Source organism: Syngnathus scovelli, chromosome 2 (genome assembly GCF_024217435.2).
Source record: "Syngnathus scovelli strain Florida chromosome 2, RoL_Ssco_1.2, whole genome shotgun sequence".
Lineage (NCBI taxonomy): Eukaryota > Metazoa > Chordata > Actinopteri > Syngnathiformes > Syngnathidae > Syngnathus > Syngnathus scovelli.
Window position 1 is genome coordinate 22,690,385 of NC_090848.1, and position 17,364 is coordinate 22,707,748.

General features: G+C 41.8%; 1 long non-coding RNA gene across 1 annotated transcript; it reads right to left on the reverse strand.

Moving 5' to 3' along the window:
• Positions 1 to 7,585: 7,585 nt before the first annotated feature.
• LOC125988978 (uncharacterized) lies at positions 7,586 to 15,852 on the reverse strand. Its single transcript, XR_007488566.2, has 3 exons — positions 15,318 to 15,852; positions 14,995 to 15,221; positions 7,586 to 14,901 (listed from the first exon to the last, which is right to left on the reverse strand). It is a non-coding gene; the product is annotated as an uncharacterized lncRNA (long non-coding RNA).
• Between the last annotated feature and the right edge of the window lie 1,512 nt (positions 15,853 to 17,364).

Below are 17,364 nucleotides of genomic sequence, written 5' to 3' on the forward strand. Positions count from 1 at the left end.
TAGTTTTTGTTGAAACAAGCTCTACAAAAAAAATGTTTGTTTTGTTTTGAAAATGTTTTGAATATGAATCAAATCCATATGTTGTATAAAGCTGACTGACCTGCCCCACCATCCCTCCTCTTGAGCCATGTGACACGCACCATGGCTCAATATTGCAGCCCATTTGCATAGGTTCTTTGGTAGGGTAGGTCATTTATAGATTCCATTCTCTAATTTTGCCCCTCTTTTCGTCCATAATTGAATTTCACTCTATGGACTTTGTCGCCGCACATCTTTAAAAATGTTTCAGTGATCTAATTTGCTTCTTGTGTATATAAAATTTGAAGTGTCTTTTGCGCTGCACCTTTGTGGAATCTGTCTGCAAGCTTGTTACCTCTTGACACCTTATCAGTCTCGTGTTTGTGTGTGTACTGCACACATGCACATAGCTACTTTTCGTGGCAATTGGACTGTTTTGACAACTAGCTTAGCAAGTAAATGCATGGCCTCCCCGAATGGGGAGCGACTCAGCTAGCAAATGATTAGACATTTTCACTTTCTTGTAGTTTCTTTAGTTACTTTTCAATCGTTTTCTCATTGTTTATCACAAGAATCTTAGAAATTTGAATACTAATCAAAACGTATGTTTTATTTTACTCAATTGTATGATTTAGAGAATCCATATGTAGTAAAGTGTTGTATTACTACATATGATTTCATCATCATTTAATTTGACTTTCTTTCCAAAACGCTTCTTAATTTCTCAGTTCACACATCTTATACATGTGTTACTGGTTCTCCAGTTTTTTCTCTAGTTAATTATCAATCCAAAAGCTACGTGTTTCTTTCTAACATTCAACCTGCTCAAAATCACTCTTTCATCAAAGTCGCTCTACTAATTTTCCATAGTAGTCGCCAACGACTTCAACCATTCAACCTTTCATTCAGGCAATCATTCATCAATGCTCATCATATGCATCTCACACAGTCTCCAAAAAGGAGTCATACTATCACATTGGTCCCAATTCATCCAAGCTCACCACACAACATTCATATATCATTTTCAACTCAGGTTTCCTGGTAGAACAATCCACCAGTCCAAAAAAAACTTAACTAAAACAAATAACTGGCAAATTAATCTGAATTTTTTTCTTTGTTTTTCAATTTGAAGAACTCAATCTCTCAGATTTAGCTTGCATTTAGAATTTTGTATAATCTTATAACACAACCAATCAATTATTCCTATTTAATGTAGCATTGCAAAATCTTAAATTCACAATTTAGCTCCTTCCAATTCCTGAAAGCATGTTCTGTCGTTCTTTTTTTTTTTTTTCTTTCTTCATCGAATTTCTCATGTGAGCTCGACACTTAACATGCACTAGTGTGGATTAGTTTCTGCTCGCAAACAGATTTCTCTCTTTTCCTCTCATTTTTTTCTGTCAAATTGTTTCTGTTCTGCGGTGTAAATTGAATAGACAACAGTCTAGCAAATTTCTTTATACTAAACGTTTAGCCAATCTTCATCAATTTGGGACTTTTAACTTTAACACATACGCACACACATGCACAGCTCTCGTGTGCGGAAGGTAGGTCCCAGTACCAATGATTCGTCACAGGCTGGCCATTTCCTGTGGTCGATCATGAGCGGGTCCCTCCCATGCACACGAGGACAGTACATTCTAATTTTATTTATTTATCTTCTAGAAGCAAGTTGCATTTCTTTACCACTTGATTTGTATATTTTAACTTTAGTGTAACACAAATTGATCTCTAGTCATTTGTAATTTGCCACCTCAAAAATATTATTATTATTATTATTATTATTATCATTATTATTATTATTATTATTATTATTAAACTCCTCTTGCCCCTCGCTTGAGCCGCGGCTTGAGCTGCGGCCTTGCACCCGCTCACAGGGGCCTTATTGTCTCCTGGTCTGACAAACACTTGTGACCTCATCAGTTTTCATCTTTCTAGCTTTTGTCTCTTGAATTCGTTCTCATCTCTTTGTGAAGATTTCAACCACACTCTAGCACTTCTACCACTTCTTCCACATTTCAAATTTCCTTGTATTCCATACATATTCTTTCACTTCAGCATCTATTGCATACAATTAAGAAATCTACTCGCCATGAACTTCTCATCTCAAAGAAGGGCAGAGCAAGAGATTTACCGTTCTTATTTCCCATCTTAATTTTAGTAGTTTAAGGTTTTAAATTTTTTTCAATTTTTTTTTCTTTGAGGATCCTCAATGCAGGTTTAAATTGACCTTTCAACAGATTACTAGCCTGTTTTATTGCCGTGGATCAACGCTAGAACTGCTTTCTAGTCAATTTATCCTACCAGTCACACACTCAATCACACAAACTCCAGCGCTTTTTTAGGCCTATCCAGGGATGGGTGTAAAACCCTCCCAAACAGCTTTGGAAAAACGGACAAAAGAAAAAATCTACGCCCTTCTTCAATTAAGAAAAAGAAGCTCTGTTTTTCTTAGCCCGTTTCTTCCACTGGGACTTGAACCCAAGCTGTTCTTTGGCTTGGAAAAACATACAAAGAAAAATCTACGCCCTTCTTTGATTAACAAAAAAGAAGCTCTGTGTTTCTTAGCACGTTCCTTCCACTGGGACTCTAACCCAAGCCAGATCCCTCAGCTCGGAAAAACAGACAAAGAGTCTACACACTTCTTCGATGAACGAAAAAGAAGTTCTGCCTTTCTTAGCCTGTTTCTTCCACTGGGACTTGAACCCAAGCTGGCTCTCGTGCACCTCTACGTGTTACGCGTTTAACAACACAACACAACTTCAGGCCTTTAACTTGTCCCCTGGTTCGTTGCACTGCCGGGTCCCGTCAATCCACCTCTGTCAGACGAAGGCAGACCTAAGATGCTGGCCCAGCGAAGAATTCTCTTCCCAGGACTTTCTTCTCCAGGTCCTCCCAATGGACGCTGGCTTGTCGACAATGCAGCACGTCCTTCTTCGTCAAACAGATAGCGGTTATGAGGGATCCCGGGTTTCGGCACCAAAATGTTAGAGATTTGCTCACTCCAACTTATTTTGCAAGAACCACACGGGAGACAAGTAAGTCCTTTTAGACACCTGCAGGTGGAGAGTCCATTCGTCGCTGTGCGTACAGCGATGTTCGAATAGAGCTCTGAACTCTCCTTCCTGCAAGAGGATATTTATTAAGAGAAACAGAGTGGGGGTATGAGTGGGCTGAATAGAAAGCCCTTCTCCTCTAGTCTAAACATCTCAGGCGATGTTTTACGACCTTGTGATAAGGAGGACAAGGTAAGGCATTTATTACCTGTTGCATTCCAACTATGATAAAGATAACCTGGAAAACCCTAACAGAAGGTTTGAGAATTATGTTCAAGAGCCCCCTAGCGTACATTGTTGGAATGAACCCTGAACATTGGCTCTCACTCAAGCCGGAAGGCGTAAACGCACAACATCCTGCCGACAGACGAGCCGGATCATATTTCATGTTCATCTACACTGACGTCATACATCATCAGACAGTTGGTGACGCCTACGCTCCAATGCTTAGGACGCTACCTATTGAGGGTAGTTACGGCGACGTTGTAAACAAAACTTTTAATCCGGTTTACTATTTAGATGTGTGCAGAAGCCATATTGAAACCATTTCGGTTTACCTGCGAACAGACCAGAACAATCCGATAGATTTCGAATACGGGAAAGTCATTCTCATTCTGGATTTTAGATCGAAATAATAAAAAATAATGATGACATCAACAACGCATCCCGACCTGTATCGTTTTGTCGATTATTATGAAACACAAGTCGGGGGATCATTTCAAGGATTTTCTGGTGCCCCGATTCAATATGAGAGTGGTCTGGGGTCTATTTTTGCAAAACTATTCCGCTTCGTGATGCCTATGTTCAAAAACGGGTTTAACTTGGCGAAGCCGCATCTTCAAGCCGCAGCTAAAAACATAGCAACGGATGTAGCAGGGCGCGTCATTCAAAGAATCCACCGGAAACAAGACACCGATCAACAAGGTTCCGGTCAAGCTGTATTGTCACGTGGGAGTCTCCATCCTGGAAAAAGGAGCGTTAAAAGAAAAAGGCGCTCGACCGGTCTCAGAACAGTTGTCAAGAAAAAGCGGAGGAGACGCAAGACAGATATTTTCTCTTAAAAAATGGCCCTTCTACATTTTAAATCAGTCGAGGCAACGCTATCAAGTCTCGATTTCTTTGGCCCGCCCTTAACGCAACTCTCCATAGAAGATAGTTCATATGTCGAATTTCAACCTTTGTCCGCAATTGTGGACCAGGGCCCCATAGAATTTTTTATACCCGGGGACGGCTCAAAATATTTAGATTTATCCGACACTTTACTACATCTCCGTTTAAAGGTGACGCGTAGGGATGGGACAAATATTCCACCGCAAGAACAAGTTGGCATTGTGAATTTTCCTATAAACACAATTTTTAGTCAATTAGATATTTCGCTGGGCGGGCGGCTAATCTCACAATCTAGTGCCACACACGCCTACCGGTCCATCATCGAGTTACTGTTAAACATTTCAAACGATTCTTTGGAGTCACAATTCACAGCAGGAATGTTCGCAAAAGACACTAGGGGGCGGATGGACTCCATTGCGGTCGAGGGAGCTGACATTAATCTCGGGTTTTTGCGTCGTGCGCAGCAGATTGCAGGTTCACGTGAATTCCACCTAACGGGACCGCTTCATGGAGATATTTTCTTTTCCGAACGTCATCTATTGAATAATGTGGATCTGCGTCTAAAGTGGAGACCAGTAGAGCTTCTAATGATTTCTGTCTATGAGCGCTCCAGACAGCGACTTGTGTCTCAAAATACTAGGAGCATCCCTATTTGTGAAAAAAGTAACAGTCTCACCGGCCGTAGCAATAGGCCACACTGCCGCTTTACAGAAAGGTAATGCGCTGTACCCATTAACCAGAATCAATATGAAGACTTTCTCCATTCCTCAAAACTCAAGAATCTGCCATCAGGATAATCTCTTCCTCGGACATATCCCTAAACAAATTGTAATAGCCCTAGTAAACCACAACAGTTTCATGGGACAGAGAGATTTAAACCCGTTTAATTTTTTGCATTATAACATAGAGTACTTGACTCTTAGTCACGAAGGTCGACAAATACCTGCCAAAGCTTTTCAGCCCAATTTCGAAGCTGGGATATGTACACGTGAATTTCATAATTTATACACAGCAACAGGGCGTTTTTTGAAAGATCTACCTCTTTGTATCGATCAACAGGATTTTAGTCAAGGCTACTCACTTTTTGTTTTCAATTTAAGTCAGACAACCGATAAAAAACGGGGTTTTAAGACTAGATTTGCGTTTCCGTATGCCACTGCCGCATACAGCAACACTTATTGTATACGCTGCATACGATTCCCTTATTGAGATTAACGCTAAGAGCGAAGTATTGATGGACTATTATTAACGCTATGAACAGTCGTGAATTGGACTTGATTATGACTCGGATGCAGAGAACCTTATTTGGAGGTGTTTTCGCATCGGATGAGTTAGCTGACGTCAGAGACCCGCCTCCAAAATATTACATTGTCAACACCTATCCAAGACATCTACCCGGAGAGCACTGGCTCGCTTTGACTTTAGAATCGGACGGTTCGGCCACATTCTTTGATCCTTTTGGTCTGCCACCGGATAGTCCATATTACCCGTCAAGTATATACAGATTTTTGAAGAAGCATTCTAAACGGGTCGAATATCAGAACGGCCAGCTGCAACACGAGCTGACAGACACCTGCGGTCAACACTGCGTGTATTATTTAAGCCAACGTGGGTAGGGGCTCACCTAACATGAAGTGATGACTCATTACAATTCCGATCCTCTCCATAACGACGCCATGGTTAGTGAGTTTGTCAAAAAATGTTGAAGGCCAGACCGGATGTGCGGCGGGCAAACATCATGTTCATTGTGTAAATTTAAAAAATGTCATTGTCTGAAACCGTGTTAATGTTTTATAAAAAATTCTCTTTTATTCAATGAACATTGTTAAAGAGAGTTACAGAGTCATGCGTTTTTTTTTTCACTAACAACAATAGAGTATCATCTAATAACTAACCCATTTTACTACCAGCGATATCCTCTTTCTTTTTCTTTTATTCATCACGCTTACATCTTCTACATAAGAAACATCCTCATCTTCACCCCTAGCGTATTTTAAACGTTTAAAATCTGCGCGAGCCAAGGGGTTGGAGATGTTTGTTTCCGGTAAGTTTAATCGGGCTAGCGTCCGGAGAAATTCACTCCATCCTACCGGTTGCTCGTTGATTTTTTTTCCCACTCACACACAAATGTCTCAACAAATCGCTTATATGGGAGCCTTTGACAGTTTTTCCTCCAAAAATAAATTCACTTAACGGCGTCCAGCTTACATCTTCTGCCGACAGTCTTTTCAGCACATAGTTGGCGTTGCGTCGGAAACGTGGACCTATGGCGTCCAAAATATCCTCATAGCGTTCACCTCTCATCTCAATTGTGGTCTCAACTGTCGTCTTTCTTTCACCTCCCTCATTGGCTTCGTTGCGAATCGTAATAGGAATTCTTTTGTTTGACCAACCCCATGTAACGCTGCATTAAGGTTTGATAAATTTTGATCTTTTCATATTGATTTAAATTTTTCTTATCCAAAACCTGTTTCATCTCTTCATCCAAAGAATACTCTGCTGTATCACGGATGGTCGGAGCGGGTCGATTCAGCCTCTCGAGCTGATAAGGTGAAATCAGGAACATTTTCTGAGCCGTTTTCAAACTCAATTTATGATTTGTTCATAAAGCCACTAATGACACTTCTGAGAACAGGTGCGAAAGCGGCCAGTAACGGCAATATAAAACCACCTTTCTGAATTAACACAGCTCTTTTCTTCTTCAAAGTATTTTTCTTATCAGCCAAAAAGCGGATATTTTTCTTTTGCTTTTTAACTCTCTTGTAAAGTTTTGATTTTAAGGGTACATGTCCTTTAAGAAGATTTAGAGCAATCTCACATAATGATTTCACTAAACTACTGGGACTCTGAGTAGTAAATACTTACGTTTGGCCGGTTTGGATGTAAACAGAGATTTGAGTAACGGAGCATTTGTTTTTAAAAGCTTCGTCATCGTTTTATTGTTTGGGGATATAAACGACAGGCCACTGGTTATGTAGTACACCTGTACGTAGTCTATATTGTTCTGGGCATGAAGGTGTCAAATATACCAGTAAATACCCATGCGGCTCTCTTGCAGCATCTTCAAAGCACTCCAGGAAAAACTTCCGGTTGCTGGGAGAAATTTGATTCGCCAGGACATTCACCTGCAGTTTATCGCGGGGGTTTTTGAACAAAATCAAATAATTACTGTTTAAACTAATAGTACGGCTGAATTTGCCCTGATGGAATACATTCTGCGTTAGCATTATAACGCTTACATTTTTATGATGTCTATATTGGGTGAATATTCGGACCACTTCCGGATTATCCGAGGCTTGAAAGATGATGTCATCCAAAATCAGTAGATGCTGCTGCTGTGGCGGGAACAGCTTCTCGTCATCAAAAGATTCAGGCAGCCTCTTGATAAAAAGAATGTCTTTATTCAGGTTTTTGAGCTCATCGTACATTGGTTGATATGAAGTATAAACCCAGACAATATTATCAGTTTTTTTTCTCATAACATGTTCAGGATTTTCCAATACATTTTTTACAAAGAAAGTCTTGCCACAACCTGAAGGCCCTGCTACTAGAGATGAAAAAGGAAGTTCTAATCCAGGGTCAAATTCAATCTGGTTAAAAGCCATTTCCACACACAGACACACGTATGGATAGATAGATAGAAATATCAGTAGCCAAACGGTTCAGTGGTGCCTCGCTCTAGCAGCCTTCTTTTATCGTACACCACACGAAGCCGCTTGGAAAATGACATGTTTCTGAGATGAAACCCTCTCTTATCGCGAACGATATTATGTTGAGGAGCGTATAGCACATCTGAGGTTGCACCTGCTGTATCGATGTACCCTTGAACCAAACTGAGCATGCTATCGAGATTGATGCTCTGACCGCTTTCGTGAGTCTGTGTGATCCCCTTCACTTTCATGACCGTCTGAGATGATCCTCGTGTATTGTAAGCGTATGTCTTTGGCCCCGCTGAGACAAATTCTAAAATGCTGTCATTCGAAAGCTCATCTGTCAAATCACCCAGATAATCCCCTAGAGGGAGAACACTATCGCCCGGTTTCACCGTGTACACGAGGCTGTCTGTATCGGTGTTAAGGACACGCCTCTGTAAAATTTCTAAATAACTGTACATTTTTAGGCGTGCATAGGCTGTTGTGAAACACGCTGCAGCCACGTTTGACGTTTTTGAGGCGGGGATCTCATTGTTTATGTTGAAACAATACTGCACAATTGAAAGCTTTTCACTGATAAAATGGAAGAATTTCACATTGTACAGACCTGAAAACAGAAGTTCAAAAAAATCCTCAGATTTTGTCACAATTTTTGTGTTTGTCATGTTCTCACACTGCGCAAGTTTTCCCCATAGATTGTTAAGACAGAGTTTTGACACTTGCCTTTTGCCAGGGTTTACAGCAATTTTGGAAGGGTCTAGTTGGATACCCTGATGAATGGCATACCCTTCTATGTATCTTTCTCTATCCGCCTGGTTGACCACGTGAGCCGGATAACCTGAAGATTCCTGTTTACCTTTTAGAAATGTTCGCATATAATCACGGAAAATTGTGTCGCTCGTTCTTGTGTAATGCCATACTTCGGTAATATCTGCAACCGTGTACCCGAGATCAAGTGCCTTAACAAATTCAGGGGTTGTCCAAACACCTGTTAACGATCTTTGCTCATCATTATGTGTACACGCCGTCTGCTGGTTGTTACACTCAGCGCATGTACGGCACAGTGTGAAGACGAGTCTACCTTTAGCTGTTTTGAAGGGTAGAACAGGAAAATACAAACCACGGGGTGGGTTGACTGTGGCGCTGATGAAACCGAAATACGACCTAGGGTCTTTAAAATCACCGTGGATAATCGTTGGATGACCGATAGGGTAGGTGCCTGTACTGTTGATGAAAGGGTATAATGACATCACATCAACATACAACACACGCTCGTTAGGCTCTGCCGTGTATCTTAAAACAAATGTGTTTGTTCTGCCCCCATAAAGAGCCTGCCTCGGTTTGAGCGGTGTAGGAAATTTGTTTTTTTTTCAAGAATTCCTTCACCTCTATGTTCATCTTTTTCATTTGCAACCATTCATGCTCCCACATAATTACAAGGCACACATCCTGTCTAACCTGTAGGTCCTAAATTTTCTTTTGTGTTTTATCAAACCTCTCCTGAAAAGGGCGTTTTGTTGTCGGGCATATTTTGGAGAGGTCGAAGCATTCTGCGCAGCCGTGGTGATAACCAAAATACTCAAACACTATTTTTACACCCCCAATTTCAGAATAGCCGTCTACCGTGCAGTTATCTATCCTAACTTCACCCCCGTTCAATGCATGTCTAATTTGGATATTTTGGCTGTGCATGATCCATTGCATGTACTGAATAGAATCATGCGAAAAAGCTTTGTGCTGACGCATATAGTTGTCTGAAGGTGTAATGGCTAGTGTTTGAGGGGTTAGAAAATTAGTGCCTTTCATGCACGCAGACGCAATTGTCACCGCATTGAACGGGTCTGTTCCGGTGGCCTCAAAAAACTCGCTCCTGAATTCTCACACCCCTGCATTAACAGGTCAACGTCATTCTCGCAGTATCGCCTGTTTAGCAAAATCAAACACATTGTTAGCTTCTTTGGCATACCATTCGTCAAACTTTGATCGTTGAGAGGGTGACATTCGCTCGATATCGTAGTACGCGGGCTCAGGGTGAGACCCTACGTAGTTTAGATGCTCTAAAGAGCTGAATTTGTGTGGGAAGTAACCCTTTGATTTGTCTTCAAACCCCAGGGCCTTAGGCATCGCACTTAGAGACATTGTCAGGAATGAGAGAGAGTCTATGAATCGAGATTTTGTGTCTAAATCGACAAATGATAGAACTTTACTCCCCTGCATCAGAATGTCAAGTTTGAGACCTAATTCAAGCATTCTCCTTATCAGTATGTATGACTCAAAACCTCTCGCATTATGTGTAACAAACGTAGTTTGTTTAAAGGCCCAGAGACACCGGTATATGTATAAATCGGTTTTAGTTAGCTTATGGGCTTATAAATATAAATTGACGATCGAAACAGCGAAAAGGAAGCTGTTGCTCTGAAAAATATAATTTAAATTTGCTGCGCAGACGAGTTTGACTGCACCGAGCCGCCAGCCAGAAGTGACGTCTCATGACGTCTCAAGTTGTACGCGTTTAGCTTCAGTGAATGTAAACAAAAAGAGAAGAGGGGCCAGCGCGGAGACCATTGGGCCAGGTTTGCGGCCAACCCAGCTCGCCTAGCCGTGCCTTCCATTCTCCTGGCGTACGTTCGTTCGCGGGATGACAAGATGGGTTGCGTTCGCCTGATAGAATCCACGAACCGGACAGTGCGTGCCTGCTGTGATGCTCATGTTCACAGTGGCCTGGTTGACTGTCATCTTTCCGGACTCTGCTGTGCATCGGGAGCGGCTAGCGTGCTACCACTCTTATTGTTCATCTTCTTGTTTTAATTTTCCTGTGTTGTTTACTTGTATGTGCGTTATGAACTCTTTCTTGTCACCCTGGGATAGTGAGAAACGTAATTTCGATCTCTTTGTGTGTCTTGACATGCGGAGGAATTGACAATAAAGGAGACTTTGAGACTTTGACTTTGAAAAGTATGTCGAAGCGTGACGGGAGGGGCACAATTCAGAAAACGTGCTCAGCTCGTCGAAAAAATGCGATTTAAGAAATAAAATTAAAAATGCGCCTAAAACCTAAACCAAACGCTGGAGATGTTCATTTCTCCATGCGCAGTGGTCAACTCGGCACTCTACTCTTTTTACTATGCCAACCTAACCACAGTGACGGGAGAGGCACAATTCAGAAAACGTGCTCAGCTCGTCGAGAAAATGCGATTTAAGCAATAAAATTAAAAATGCTTATAAAACCTAAACCAAACGTTGCAGGTGGTCATGTCTTCATGTGCCGAGATCAACTCGGCACTCTAAAGCGCCCAAGAGCACTTTTTACTATGCCAACCTAACCAGAGTGACGGGCACAATTCAGAAAATGTGCTCAGCTCAGCCCAAGTGAACTGCTAGATTCATCATATTCTGCGTCAAAAGAGGTTTCTGAATTGGATAAAATGATGCTAATATTGCCGCTAGAAACGGAGCTGTCGCTATCATCTCCCATGTTGTTTGGGTTTGTTGACATCCAGATGTACAACTTGTGATGTCACAGTAATGGCGCCGCCAGTGTGGCTTCGTGCGGGACCCGATCGATAAACTGGCATTTAATTTTACCTTTATTCTTAGTAATCGGTGTCCATTTTTAATTTCCAATGCGGCAAATGTGTTCACTTTATACATTCTATCAAATTCCGTTGTAATTGAAAAAAAAAGGGATGTCTTTAGGCCTTTAAACCGTGGCCTTCGAAAAAAATCTGAGAAATTCGTCAACACAATCTGTGCCAAACCATTGTTTCGTCAGTCTATTTCATTTGCAACAGATGAGAAAAGGTTTGTGTAAACCATCTGTATCTACATAGGTTTCGAAATCGTAGTAGACTACATTTTTGCACGATGGTTGAGGCTTGATGGGCTGAATGTAGCACATGTGGGGGTTCAGCAAGGCATCATCTTGATTTAAGATCTCATCACACACTGTGCACTTTTTAACGGGGCAACGATGTTTAGCACCGGTACCATCAGCTTTCACATAATACCGAAGACCACACTGCAAGCATTTTTTGTATGAAGTACAGTTGCTCACACGATTCGTCGGTCGAAACTCTTTATGTTTGGTAAAGCATTCCTCATTACGACAAGTTTTGTTACAGTCGGGGCAGATGACAGGTTTAATCCGTCGTTGTTTACAACACGGATAGAGACAAACGCTACAGTGTCCTTCACACTGGTGCTGTTGCCAATTCTCGTGCCCTTTGTAACAATGTTGTAACAAAGAATGCATGACCAACGAATGTCTCTATCGCTTTCACGCCATAGTAATGACCCTCGAGGTGTAAGACAAATAAAGTGTCGTTATCTGTTTTGGGATAATGCGTGTCGAAAAAAGTCATAGGGCGGCAGTCCTCTTTTCGATACATTACAGTTATTTTCCATTTGAGGACTTTCTCAAATTTATGGACATCGCCCAGACTCACAGGTGTTTGACAATCCAATCCTACACTCTCGTGTAAGAGCCGTGCCTGTCTTGTGGCCTGTTTTGTTGTGAGTGTGTCATTTAGCAGATAGGTTAGTGAGAGAGCAAAACACAAATTGTTGTCTTTATTACGAGGTATGTGTCGTTCTTTCAACCTCAAAATCTCTCTGTTGGTAGTGTTCAACAACCTGCGACGCATTCCACCGCGCAATGGAGTGACTATTTGTACAATGAGCTCTAAACCTTCATCAGCCAGAAGCTCTGTATTTGATTGGGCTAAACCAGGTATGGGCAAACTACGGCCCGCGGGCCACATCCGGCCCGCGGGACCGTTTAATCCGGCCCGCCAACCCTAAATAAATTGTATTATTAAACATTTTTTTGGGGTCATTTTGCCTGCAATGACTGCATTTCCCCAGTAGATGGGGAACCACTCGCCTGCGCATTTACTACCAGAAGCCGTGTCAGAAAGCTCGGTGCACACTCACAAGTGCGTGTACGTACTCAGTAGTACGGAAATGGCGCACTCGCGCTCTATTTGTAGCAGTGCCGAATTTAGAGCGTGGGCTGTGACGACAGCATTCTTGTAATTTGCGCGCCGAGTTTTCGGATACAGTTTTACGCTAAAGCCACCCACAAACCTTCCCCTGGAATCCTTCCATTAAAATGAGTCGCCCAAGGAAAAGCAAGGTGGACACTGAGTGCCGAGTGTTTAAAAAGAGTGGCCAATTTGGCTCGACGTACGCGACGTCACGTTCAGCCACATGAACATCAACATCAAATGAACGCTGAAAATGAAGGGGAGGCTTTCAAGTTTGTTGTAAAAAAATGCATTTTGAATATGATCTGTACAAATAGCAGGGATTGAAACTAGCGACCATTCTCATTTTCAAACAATGCAGGATGCTCAAGGACATTGATGCACCACCTGTTTGTGACTAATCTTAACCTTTAAAGTTCTTAAGGCTTACTTTAAGGAAGTGTTTTCCGTTTCCTCACTTCTGTTACCAGGTGTTTGTGAGTTAAAACTCTGCTCTGATTTTCAGATACCCCTCACCGTGTTGCCGTTTTGATGACTTTATTTGGATGTATGCTTTCACCGATTCTTCAAGATGATATATTTGGTCAAAATGTTTGCCGTTTGATGTGATCTCATAAGATAAACATACATCTTTCATTAATCTGACCTGCAGGCACTGAAGTGATGGAGACTGTTATTCATAATAACAGTGTCATATTTTATGAGAATCACTGATAGCAATTTTTTAGGGATGTTTTTTTTTTTTTTTAATGCTGTTAATAAATGCATTTGTTTTCAAAAAGCTTTTTTTGAATATCCATGCTTTACTACCTACTAAAGGCCAAAACGTTTTATGCAATGACCTTTACAGGTCGTTTATATTACTTCACACAAACACTACATCCATCTGCTCCTGGTTCGGCCCCCCGGTCAAAATTTAGAACCCAATTCGGCCCGCAAGTCAAAAAGTTTGCCCACCCCTGGGCTAAACGCTCAAGCATGTCTGATACACTATCTCTGATAGAGTTTATATCACTAGTTTGCTGGTAGATGTGAGCTCTATCGTCACTACCCACTAACTCGGCCTGAATTACATCACCTGGTTGTGCCCGGCTAACCACCTCTTGCATGGCATCATCTATTTTATCTTCAATCTGGAGGTAGAAGGTTGCAAAATCATTAATGTTCTGTTGCGATGGTATATTTAACTGTCGCCTTACCTCTATATTATTGAAATGCAGTCTATTGACTACAACAGAACCGCCGCGCTGATCAGCTAATACAGAACCGCTGTTAGATTGCTGGGGCATGTGTTGAAATGCTGGTGTGTTGTCATCAATAACATCTATTTCGTGATCAATTATAACTGAGCAGTTGTTAGGCTGAAATGTCGGTGGAACGTCGTCAATAGGAACTGGCGATGAATCGACAGGGTTAGCGGTCAACGGGTCAACCAGAGGCTGCGTATTTAGATTTTGGATAATGTTTAGCAACCGGACAGGAATATCAGGACTGATACGCCCGTTGCTGTCATTAGCCTGGTTGTTGAATTCTGATATCATGTTTAGCAATTGTGACGGGATTTGTGTAGGACTCTGTCTACCTTCATTCAGACTTTGATTGTTCAATTCATCTATGACAGCTTGTAAATGGGTAAGAATAGCAGGACTGTCTGGTCTTTCCCCCTCTAACAAAGCCGTGCTCACATTGTTGAGCAAATCTGTTATTTGACTCTGTTATAGACGTATTGTTAACGCTTGACAAATCTAGCTCTGGTGTCTCACTTCTTTGGCTTGTTTCGCTAAATGGTAGCAAATCTATTTCATCACTGTTTGCTAAGAAATCTGAGTCCGTTGACGTAAGGTTTGAATGATCCATTATATTTCCTTTTACAAAACACAACAGTAACAACCCAGACCTATTTTGATTCGGCTAAATCTGTCAGAATACGTATTATCTTAAAACATTCTTGTAACCGTCTTTTGTAGATACAGTTAACACGGCACTTTACAGGCCCCCTGCTGGTTGAGTGGCTCGTGTTGTAGAAGGGCTGCCCCCTCCTCCTCCTCTGTCTCTGTGCCTCCGTGTCACGACGCTCACCTGGAGGTAGATATAAAAAAGTTAATCCTTTATAATACCGAAAATAGCAAGTCGGACGATAGCATACAAAGAGAGAAAAAATAGAAGGAATACCTTCAACTTTGTTTGTCGACTCTTGATGATGGTTCAAGCCCTCGTATGTAGATAGAGCTTCAGCTAACTCTGTGTCCGTCGATGTTTCCTGTCGGTCGGCGTGGGATGCAATTGGATTGGTTCCAACGGTAGCACGTGACTCTGATGCGCTTGGTCTCGCTGGCTCTGTCGTTTCCACTGCTTCAATATGGCGTTCGAAGGCAGCTTGTGTCGGCTGATTGTTTTTCCTAGTAGCCGCGGCCACGAGATCTGTTACATACATAAAATAAAATCATCAACTACAAGCATTTATATGGACTATCTTAGATGCACGATTGACTCACCGTAGTCTGATTGTGTTAGGTAAATGTCGCTAAAGTCGTCGTCAAAAGATGCGTGGAGATCGGCAAGAGCGATGATGTCTGCAAATATTATATAAACATTACATCTTGTTTTATATAATAACGGCAGTGTATTATTATTATTATTTGTTATTATTATTATCATTATTATTACGGCGACAAAAGTAGTAAAATGACTTACCTTTAACCATTCTCGAAACAGCTTTTGACGCGCTTGGACTCCGTTGCTCAGAGCGATGGCTTGTCTTCTCAAAAATGAGCGTTGGTTATTCGCACTAAACCAACTTCAAATTCGGCGGGGATAAGACCACGCCTATGGGATCACGTGTCGCGAGAAATCAGATAACTTTGGCCGCATGCTGATGACGCATCAAAGGGTCTACCTCATCAGATATCTTTGGCACCAATAATGCCGACTCCACTATTGTTTGTCAAATTACATGCGACAACACCTTGATTTTTTCTCTTTCAGATAACTTTGGCACAATGCTGACGACACTTCAATGATTTTCTCAACAAAACCCCCTTGATCCTCTAAACCAGGGATGGACAAACTACGGCTCGCGGGCCACATCCGGCCCACGGGACCGTTTAATCCGGCCCGCCAACCCTAAATAAATTGTATTATTAAACATTTTTTTGGGGTCATTTTGCCTGCAATGACTGCGTTTCCCCAGTAGATGGGGAACCACTCGCCTGCGCATTTACTACCGGAAGCCGTGTCAGAAAGCTCGGTGCACACTCACAAGTGCGTGTACGTACTCAGTAGTACGGAAATGGCGCACTCGCGCTCTATTTGTATCAGTGCCGAATTTAGAGCGTGGGCTGTGACGACAGCATTCTTGTAATTTGCGCGCCGAGCTTTCGGATACAGTTTTACGCTAAAGCCACCCACAAACCTTACCCTGGAATCCTTCCATTAAAATGAGTCGCCCAAGGAAAAGCAAGGTGGACACTGAGTGCCGAGTGTTTAAAAAGAGTGGCCAATTTGGCTCGACGTACGCGACGTGACGTTCAGCCACATGAACATCAACATCAACCCGTCACAGATCTAGGTAAACGGACCAACACCTCGGATCTCTCCTAAGAATTGCCACAACAAATTTTACTCCAGACTATGACACACTAGCAAAAAAAGGGAGACCAACAACACTGTTCCCACTGAAAATGAAGGGGAGGCTTTCAAGTTTGTTGTAAAAAAAATGCAGTTTGAATATGATCTGTACAAATAGCAGGGATTGAAACTAGCGACCATTCTCATTTTCAAACAATGCAGGATGCTCAAGGACATTGATGCACCACCTGTTTGTGACTAATCTTAACCTGTAAAGTTCTTAAGGCTTACTTTAAGGAAGTGTTTCCCGTTTCCTCACCTCTGTTACCAGGTGTTTGTGAGTTAAAACTCTGCTCTGATTTTCAGATACCCCTCACCATGTTGCCGTTTTGATTACTTTATTTGGATGTATGCTTTCACCGATTCTTCAAGATGATATATTTGGTCAGAATGTTTGCCGTTTGATGTGATCTCATAAGATGAAACATCTGTCATTAATCTGACCTGCAGGCACTGAAGTGATGGAGACTGTTATTCATAATAACAGTGTCGTATTTATGAGAATCACTGATAGCAGTTTTTTAGGGATGGTTTTTTTTTTAATGCTGTTAATAAAAAAGTTCAAAAAACTTTTTTTGAATATCCATGCTTTACTACCTACTAAAGGCCAAAACCTTTTATGCAATGACCTTCACAGGTTGTTTATATTACTTCACACAAACACTACATCCATCTGCTCCTGGTTCGGCCCCCCGGTCAAAATTTAGAACCCAATTCAGCCCGCAAATAAAAAGGTTTGCCCACCCCTGCTCTAAACTATTGTTTGTCAAATTACATGCGACTCTCTTTCAGACAACTTTGGCTAAACTATTGTTTGTCAAATTACATGCGACTCTCTTTCAGATAACTTTGGGACCATGCTGACGACTCTCACGACCCCCACAATGACACAAACACCCCTCCCCTTCGCCTTCT